Source organism: Rhinopithecus bieti, unplaced genomic scaffold, assembly GCF_001698545.2.
Source record: "Rhinopithecus bieti isolate Rb0 unplaced genomic scaffold, ASM169854v2 scaffold_9373, whole genome shotgun sequence".
NCBI lineage: Eukaryota > Metazoa > Chordata > Mammalia > Primates > Cercopithecidae > Rhinopithecus > Rhinopithecus bieti.
Window position 1 is genome coordinate 727,481 of NW_016806351.1, and position 10,568 is coordinate 738,048.

The following is a 10,568-nucleotide window of genomic DNA, read 5'->3' on the forward strand; positions in this document are numbered from 1 at the left end:
TTAAAATTTGACCAAACTGCCTATATTTTACCCACATCTAGATAATGCCTATAATCTTTGCCTGTCTTTATTTTATTTTTCTTTAACTTTTATTTCAAGTTCAGGGGTACATGTACAGGTTTGTTACCTAGGTAAACTCATGTCATGGAGCTTTGTTGTACAGATTATTTTATCATCCAGGTATTAAGCCTAGTACCCATTAGTTATTTTTCCTGATCCTTTCCTTCCTCTCACCTTCTACTCTCCAGTAAGCCTCAGGGTCTGTTGCTCCACTTTAGGTGTCCTTGTGCTCTCATAATTTATCTCTCACTTTTAAGTGAGAAAATGCAGTATTTGGTTTCCTGTTCCTGCATTAGTTTGCTGAAGATAATGACTTTGAGCTCCATCCATATTCCTGCAGAGACATGATCTCATTTCTTTTCATGGCTGCATGGTATTCCATGGTGTATATGTACCACATTTCTTTATCCAGTCTGCCATTGATGGCCATTTAGGTTGATTTTCTATCTTTGCTATTGTGAATAGTGCTGCAATAAACATACACGTGCATGTGTCTTTATGATAGAATGATTTATATTCCCCTGTGTATATACCCAACAATGGGATTGCTGGGCTGAATGGTAGTCCTGTTTTTAGGTCTTTGAGGAATCACCATACTTTTTGCCACAATGGTTGAACTAGTTTACATTCCCACCAACAGTGTATAAGTGTCCTTTTTGCTCCAAAACCTCACAAACATCTGTTTTGTTTTTACTTTTTAATAGTGATTCTGACTGGTGTGAGATGATATCTCACTGTTGTTTTGATTTGCATCTCTCTAATACTCAGTGATATTGAGCTCTTTTTCATTTGCTTGTTGACTGCCTGTATGTCTTCCTTTGAAAAGTGTTTGTTCATGTTGTTTGCACACTTTTTAATGGGGATTTCTTTTTCTTGCAAATTTGTTTAAGTTCCTTATAGATGCTCGATATTAGATCTTTGTCAGATGCACAGTTTGCAAAAATGTTCATTCTGTAGGTTATTTACTTTGTTGATAAGTTATTTTGTTATGCAAAATCTCTAGTTTAATTAGATCCCACTTGTCAATTTTTGTTTTTGTTGTAATTGCTTTTGGCTTCTTTGTCATAAAATCTTTGCCCACTCCTATGACCAGAATGATATTGTCTGGGCTGTTTTCCAAGGTTTTTATAGCTTTGGGTTTTCTACTTAAGTCTTTAATCTATTTTGAGTTAATTCTTATATATGGTATAAGGAAAGTGTCCAGTTTCAATCTTCTGCATATGGTTAGCCAGTTATCCCAGCACTATTTATTTAACAGGAGATCGTTTCCCCATTGCTTATTTTTGCTATTTTATCAAAGATCAGATAGTTGTAGGTGTGCAGCCTTATTTTGGGGATCTCTGTTCTGTTTCATTGATCTAAATGTCTGTTTTTGTACCAGTACCATGCTGTTTTAGTTACTGTAGCCCTGTAGTATAGTTTGAAATCAGGTAGTGTGATACCTCCAGATTTTTTGTGTTTTGTTTTGTTTAGTTTTGTTTTTTTGCTTAGGATCATCTTGTTTATTTGGTCTTTTTAAAATACCATTTACATTTTAATATAGTTTTTTTTAAAATATATATTTCTGTGAAGAATGTCATTGATACTTTCTTCAGGCTAATATCCTTGATAAACACCAGCACAAAAATTCTTAAGTTACTGGCAAATGGAACAACAGTATATCAAAAAACGTATCCACCTCAAGTTGGCTTTATCCTTATGATGCAAAGTTGGTTCAACATATGCAAATGAATAAATGTTATTTATCACATAAACAGAACTAAAGACAAAAACCACATAATTATCTCAACAGATGGAAAAAATGCTTTCAATAAAATTCAACACCCCGTCAGGTTAAAAACTCTCAATAAACCAGATATTGAATGAACCTCAAAATAATAAGAGCCATCTGTGACAAACCCATAGCCAGCATCACACTGAAGAGGCAAAAGCTGGAAGAATTTCCCTCGAAAACCAGCACAAGAAAAGGATGCCCTCTCTCACCACTTCTGTTCAACATAGTTTTGAAAGTCCTTGCCAGAACAATTAGGCAAGAGAAAGAAATGAAGGGTACCCAAATAGGAAGAAAGGACGTCAAACTATCCCTGTTTGCAGATTACATGATCCTATATGTAGAAAACTTTATAGGCCTAAAAGCTTAAGGCCCAAAAGCTCCTGAAGCTGAAAAAACACTTTCGGCAGAGTCTCAGGATACAAAAACAACATACAAACGTTACTAGCATTCCCATACACCAACAACAGTCAAGCGGAGAGCCAAATCAGGAATGCAATCTCAGTCACAATTCCTGCAAAAAGAATCAAATACCTAGGAATACAGCTAACTAGTGAGGTTAAAGATCTCTGTAAGAACTAAAAAATACCAAAGACATCAGAGATGATTAAACAAATGAAAAAAAACATTCTATGCTCATGGATAGGAAGAATCAATATCATTAAAATGGCCATATAGTCCTTATTTTCAAGTATTCTATTGCTCTCTATGACTGATCCAAACTCCTGCCAGATATAATTCTAAAAATGTATTTGCTAATTTTATTATTTTATTTTTAGATTCTTAAATGCTTGGGAATTGAGAGATATGCAGCATTGTCTTTGCTTTGTCCACAAAATTAAATGCTTATTTGGGTATTTATGGGACACTATTTGTAAAAACATTTATTTCTTCAGACATTGATGGTCTTGTCCCAGTTATTAACAACATCTACATGCTTAAGAATAAATTTTCTTTTCTATGTCTTGTTCCATGGAAAATTACATTTCTATCCTCCTACTCTGGAAGTCTTTATGATTCTGTCCTAATCATTAGTACTCCATTGCTTCTTCAAGAGATGTCTGTCAGTAGAATTTCTCCATTAATATAAGTTGATACTTCTATGAAAACTTTAAATCTCAAGTCTACAATATTTCTAGTTCTAAAACAATCTTTACATTAGTTATTTAATTATTTCCATCTTTATGTTTACTTTCCTTTTTTTTCTAGTATTTTCAACAACTTTATGTCAACAATTCTTTATCTTCACTTTACCTCTCTTTACCTTTCTTAATTTTTCCCTAGCCATTGGATTCAGAGAGAATTGTTCAACTCTTAAACTTCAAACTTGCTAGACCAATATTTAACCATGTCTATTGTTCTCTTCAGAGCATCTGTTGAGTTTTTAATCCAAGAGCTATTATTAGTATTTTCTAAACTGCAACCTCTTTTTGAATGTCTCTGAAGATGCAAATTATACTTACTGTAATTACATTTGTTTCTTGTCTTAATTCTGATTCTCTGAAATTACTTCTTCTGTTTGCTAAGTTTTGTATCTTCTTTCTTGTTTTGCTTAAGAGTTTGGTGACAATATTTTACATGGGTGGTTTATCTGTTAATCATGCTTATCTCCAATGATTAGGAAAATAATAGCTATGAAGTAGGATGAAGTAACCTGCTATCTTGTGTTTTCACATTGCTGCTCCCTGTTCCTTCCTAGTTTTGTTAATTACCTGTGACTTTGCCCTGTTGATGTTAGATTCTAAGACTCACTTTGCCAAGCAAGCACTGCTTTGCTATTCCAAAGTGAAATTCTTTCGTACTTTGTCTGGAAAGCAGTCTCTGAATCTTTTATCTCATTGTTATTTCCCTCCTTTCATATTGTGTTTCTTCCTTTGTCAATTTTAATGCAGCTTCCCCCTTTTGTCTGTAAGATCTTCTTCACTATCTCAAAAGCAAAACAAGCAAGCATTATCAGCAACAACAAATACAACAGAGAGCTTCATTGATATGGTTTGGCTGTGTCCCCACCTAAATCTCATGTTGGATTCCCATATGTTGTGGGAGGAACCTGGTGGGAGGTAATTGAATCATGGGGGTAGGCTTTTCCTGTGCTGTTTTCCTGATAGTGAGTAAGTCTCATGAGGTCTGATGGTTATCATAAGGGGGAGTTTTCCTGCATAAGCTCTCTTTGCCTGCTGCCATTCATGTAAGATGTGACTTACTCCTCTTTGTCTTCCACCATAATTGTGAGGCTTCCGCAGATACATGAAACTGTAAGTCCAATTCAAACTTTTTTTCTTTTGTCAATTGCCCAATCTTGGGTGCGTCTTTATGAGCAGCATTAAAACAGACTAAATACAGTAAATTGATATCAGTAGAGTAGGATGCTGCTGTAAAGATACCTGAAAATGTGGAAGCAACTTTGGAACTGGGTAACAGGTAGAGGTTGGAACAGCTTGAAGGGCTCAGAAGAAGACAGGAAAATGTAGGAAAGTTTGGAAATTCCTAGAGACGTTTTGAATGACTTTGACCAAAATGCTGATAATGATATGGACAGAGATCCAGGCTGATGTGGTCTCAGATGGAGTTGAGGGATTTGTTTGAAACTACAGCAAAGTTGACTCTTGTTATGTTTTAGCAAAGAGACTGGCAGCATGTTCCCCATTCCCTAAAGATCTGTGAAACTTAGAACTTCAGAGAGATTAGTGTGTCTGACAGAATAAATTTCTTAACAGCAAAGCACTGAAGAAGTGACTTGGGTGCTTTTAAAGGCATTCAGTTTATAAGGAAAGCAGAGCACAAAAGTTCAGAAAATTTGCAGCCTGACAATGTGATAGAAGAGAAAAACCCATTTTCTGAGGAGAAATTTAAGCTTGCTGCAGAAATTTGCATAAGTAATGAGGAGCTGAATGTCAATCCCCAAGACAATGGTGAAAATGTCTCCTGGGCATGTCAGAGGTCTTCACAGCAGCCCTTCCCATCACAGTCCCAGAGGCCTAGAAGAAGATGGTTTCACTGGGCCCAGGGTCCCTGTGCTGTGTGCAGTCTAGGGTCTTGGTGCCCTGCATCCCAGCTACTCCAGCTGTGACTAAAAGGGACCAAAGTATAGCTTAGGCTGTTGCTTCAGAGGGTGGAAGCCCCAAGCCTTGGCAGCTTCCATGTGATGTTGAGCCTGTGGGTTCACAGAAGTCAAGAATTGAGTTTTGGGAACATCTGCCTACATTTCAGAAGATATATGGAAACACCTGGATTCCCATGCAAAAGTTTGCTGCAAGGATGGGGCCCTCATGGACAACCTCTCCTACGGCAGTGAGGAAGGGAAATGTGTGATGGGAACACCCACACAGAGTCCCTACTGGGACACCGCCTGGTGGACCTGTGAGAAAAGGTCTTTTTTTTTTCTAAAAAAAAAAAAATCAATGCAATCTATAGTTTGTAACTTATTTACTACAATGAATTATATATTTATTTACTACAACTCCATAGTAAATTCTAGCAAACATTTTGAGAGAAATTCACAAGCTGTTTCTAAAAATTTGTTTGGAAAATTTATAGAACCTAGAATTTTGAGAAAAAAAAATAGAGCCAATTTTCAGACATCTAAGAAAGCTGCAGTATCAAAACATGATAACACGAAAATAATAAGGATAAAGAGGGGTGCAAAATTAGACCTCCACCTATGCAGTAAATTCGTTGTTTACAAGGGCATGTAGATAATTCAATGGGGAAAGTAAGTCTCTAACAAAAGCTTTTGAAATAAATGCATTCTCATATTAAAACAAATATATACATCAGTTCTTTATATACACAAAACTAATCCAGTATTTTAATATAGGCATAAAATGAAAAGTAAAATTCAGAAAGCTTTTAAAAGAAAAAAATTAAAATATCTGTGAACTATTATAATAGGAAAATATTTTGAGCAGAGAAAGCACTATTATGAGTAAAAATGGATAAATTGTAGATATTAATTAAAAATGTATCCTAATAAAACTGCAAAGTGTAAGAAAATATAATTTTAAGCCATAGACTGTAATAAATTATTCCATATATACATGATAAAAAAATTGCATGTTCAAACTGCACAAAGTAATCTTGAGATCCACTAAATAGTTATAAGAATCTTCAACAGGTGTTTCACAAAATAAGAGATACAAATGGCTTATAAGAATGTGAAAAGATGCTCAATATTATTAGGTAAGGGGAAATGCAACCAAAATGCATTGAAATCAGAAGGATTAACATTTATAATGATAATACTAATATTGACAAATTTGTGGGGAAACTAGAAATTGTGTCTATTTCTTGTGAGATTGTAAAATAGAACAACCAGTGGGGCGCAGTGGCTCACGCCTGTAATCCCAGCACTTTGGGGGATCCAGGCGGGCGGATCACGGGTCAGGAGATCCAGACCATCCTGGCTAACAAAGTGAAACTCAGTCTCCATTAAAAATACAAAAAATTAGCTGGGCGTGGTGGCGGGCACCTGTAGTCCCAGCTGGAGGCTGAGGCAGGAGAATGGCATGAACCTGGGAGGTGGAGTTTGCAGTGATCCCAGATCACGCCACTGCACTCCAGGCTGGGCGACAGAGCAAGACTCTGTCTCATAACAAACAAACAAACAACAACAACAACAAAAATGAAACAACTACTTTGAAAAATAATTCACTTCTCAATAAGGCCAACGTGTATCTACCCTATAGCACAGCAATTTCAATTCTACAATTCTAGAAATGTATCCAACAAAAATAAAAGCACATACTTACACAAAGACCTGTTTGAGAACACACCTAAGTGCTTTATTTGTAAAAGCTAATTCTGAAAGCAATCTGAATATTCACTAACAGAGTAATGAATAAGCAAACTCTGACAAATACATAGGCAACTCAGAAATATGAAGAAAAATAAATGATACAGACAAATATTTGGCTAAATCTCCAATACTTATTTTTGCTAAACAAAATATACCAGATACGCACTCACACACACACATCCTGTAGGAATTCTAATTATTGGAATTTGAAGATGAACAAAACTAATCAATCATGATAGAAATTATAAGGATTTAATACGGGTTGTTTGGTACACTGAGGCAGGAGAATCACTTGAACCCGGGAGGTGGAGGTTGCAGTGAGCTCACATTGTACCACTGCACTCTAGCCTGGGCAACAGGGTAAGACTCTGTCTTAGAACAAACAAACAAACAAAATAAATTATAAAGGCTTGCCTCTGAAGAAGAGAAGTTTGAATAAGCACAATAGTATTTTCTAGACTTAGTGTAGTTAGGTAAATACATCAATTTCTAAAAAGTATGAAACTACATTTTTGACACATGTTTATTATATTCAAAATATAGCACAGTAAAATAAGGTTAGGAAATGATTGCATGTTACTCTCTGAGAGGAAGAATGTTACATGTTGGTAGAATTAATAAAGTTACTCATTTCTTATAAGTAAAGATATATCTATTAACCCGTGTAGTTATATATAAGCTAAAAATAACCATTCAACTTTTATGGTCATAGTAGTCTGTGTCAACCATTTTTATATAAATCATAAACATTTAATTCTCATTCAAATAGCAAATATATTATCTCATGGCTATAAAGGTATAATAAATACAACTTTAAAATTAGATTAATTTTCTGTATATTCCCAGTACAGTGGTATTTCATTTTTTTTCCCAATAGAATAAATAGAAAAATACTCAAACTCTGGATAATATTTCGCATATAATGAATTAGTTACACTTATTCAAGTTGGATTATTCTAGTTCCCCAATTTTATATTCCAGAAAATATATGTTGACTGTATTTTTAATATTTTTTTATTAGAGAGGTTTGTTTATTGATATGTACATTACTTTTACTAATTCAGTTTTAAGAAGGGTGTGACTCTTCATTCAATTTTCTGAAGAGTTCCAAACCAAAACTTGTGGATTTCCAGTTGATCCATTTATCACCTTGCCACCTCTAGCTTTTTTCTCTCTAATACAGCTATAGGAATAACATTTAACAATAAATGATTTGTGAAGTCAATTGAAAAATGTTCATACTATATTAGTCAACTTGATAAAAATGCATTACATTTATGAATTTCTACAGATTTGTTAGTGCCTGGAATCTATAGGTAGAAACACCCATAAAAAAAGTCTTATAAGCTATATAACTTAGTGAAAAATCAGTAAGGCACACTAATGTTTGCATAGGATGACAATCTGGTCATCTTAATTTTTCTGAGAAAATAATCTCAAATGAAAGATCACTTCCCTAAAGCATTATTTGTTTTATATCAGATTTATTTCAGTTCAACCAACATTTATTGCATACTCCAGGTATTAGATATTGTGATTGGTCCTGGGAATGCTAAGATAAAAATTTCTCCTTTTCTAACCTTGAATTCACAAAGAGGTAGAAGCAAGAGAAGCATAAACATATAATTTCAATGCAATATGGTAAATAAAATGATAGTGGAACTTTTTCTGAGTTTTCAGATATCAATTATTTATTTATAAACAGTTCTTTAGAGGGTAATTTATTTTCTCTATAGACATCACCAAGATATACTTGCCTTGTATGGCAAAAATAAATTAATTTTAGCTTTGTACAGATATATCCTATTGAGTTACAAGGTGATGCTATCAAACACCATTGACAACAACAAATTCAGGATTTATTACTCTCTTTGTCTCTGTCTCTCCTTCTGTGTGTGTGTGTGTGTGTATATATATGCATATATACATATGTATATGTATATTACACACATATAGTTTATGATACTTGTGTATTTATATAATTTTATGTTTTAGAACAACATTAACAATTTTAAAAATAATGCATCTTTAATCCGAAGTCTGTGGTTGTAACACAACCTTATGACATCAGCATTAAAGAGGCTATTCAGGACACTTCCTCATATTGAAACTATTACCAATACTGAGTTAAATATTTTAAGACTACTTCATTATCTAAGAAGTTTGAGAAGTAAATTAACTCTTTGCTCAGAGTATTGTGATACCATATCTTTTCTTGTAAAATAAGATATTGTTTAATTATAAAATATTGCCAAATTTCTGACAAACTGTTTATATAAGTGTCAGGAATATGTTTAGCCCTGGGAGCCATGTGTTACTTATCACTGTACAGATATTCTTGATGACACAACTGGATATGGTAGACGGCCTGATAGGATTAACTGCAAGTAAAGCAGAATTTACTAAAAACAATATTGAGGCCAGGCACAGTGGCTCACGCCTGTAATCCCAGCACTTTGAGAGTTCGAGGCGGGTGGATCACGAGGTTAGGCATGTAATACTGGCCTGACCAAGATGATGAAACCCTGTCTCTACTAAAAATACAAAAATTAGATGGGCATGGTGGCAGATTCCTGTAATCCCAGGCTGAGGCAGAGAATTGCTTGAACCCGGGAGGTGGAGGTGGAGGTTGCAGTGAGCCAAGATTATACCACTGCACTCCAGCCTGGAGGACAGAGTGAGACAACATCTCAAAACAAAACAAAATAAAACAAAAAACAAACAAAACAAACAACAACAAAAATTAAATTAACTGAATATTAAATGTGGCTTCTTTACCTTTACCAGAATTTCAGTCAAGGTCCTAATGGCCCCAATAATAGGTGCTGCGTTATCAAGCAGCTATATCAAGAGATTGTGATAATACTAATGAAACCCCTTTGCTCATCACTCATTTCCAAAACTTATATTTTCAAAGGGAATTTTGTACAGAGTTCCTAAAAACACGATCATGATGCCAGTGTGTTTGCCTCACTGATTGCTAAATGAAGGGGACTATAGTAAAGCACTCAAAGAATGTGACGTGCCTCTGGGGCAACTGAAGAATTGATACCTGCCTTATGCCTTTAAAACCTTCGAAGAGGAAGTTTGTCTGGAATGACTTAGGCAAATAGACTGGGCTGGATTAAGAATTGAATGTATACACAAAATTTGGTTTGATCAGATGAGAACACCAAATGTGGTAGCTAGATCACCGTGATTTATTAGATTTTATTGGGTTGATTTTCTTGAAAGGATCAAATCTAAGAGAAATGTTTGGAATGGCTAGATGATCCTAACAGAAGAAATCTTACATGTCTTTACTGCTGAACCTAAGGAGATGAGGGTAAGTGGCCAACTCAAAGAAACATGGACTATGTTGAAACATGGACTATAGTTGCAGTTTCCTAGTCATGCAGTTTTCAAGCGTTTGCCCCATGAAAGAAAAAAAATAAATAATAGGTAGCCTTTTCATCATTCAGAGGATACTGTTGCCCAGTGAAAAACCACATGAGTTAGGTAATAGTTTTATGCTGGTCTCCCCCACTCACCATTGCTGTACTGTAAGACTTCAAGATAGCACAGGAGGTATGAAAATTTAACAGCACATAAAATAATAGTGAAAATTATATCCCCACACTTCATTGCCATTACTAAGGATAAGGCAGGACTGAGCTTGGAATACAGCAAAGCCTAGAAATTAATAAGAGATAATATCTCTAATATTCAAATGCATGATGAACTCAAAACTTAGAATCAATCCTATTTTTTAAATACTGAATTTGATAAGACACCTTATAAAATTTTCAAGATATCAGTATATGATAGAAAGATAAATGTTGTTTTAGCACAAATCATTCTACAAAAAACAATTGTTTCTAAAATAGTTTACTTATCCATCTCCTATAAATTTTCTTTTTTCTTTTCTTTTCTTTCTTTTCTTTCTTTCTTTTTTTTTTTTTT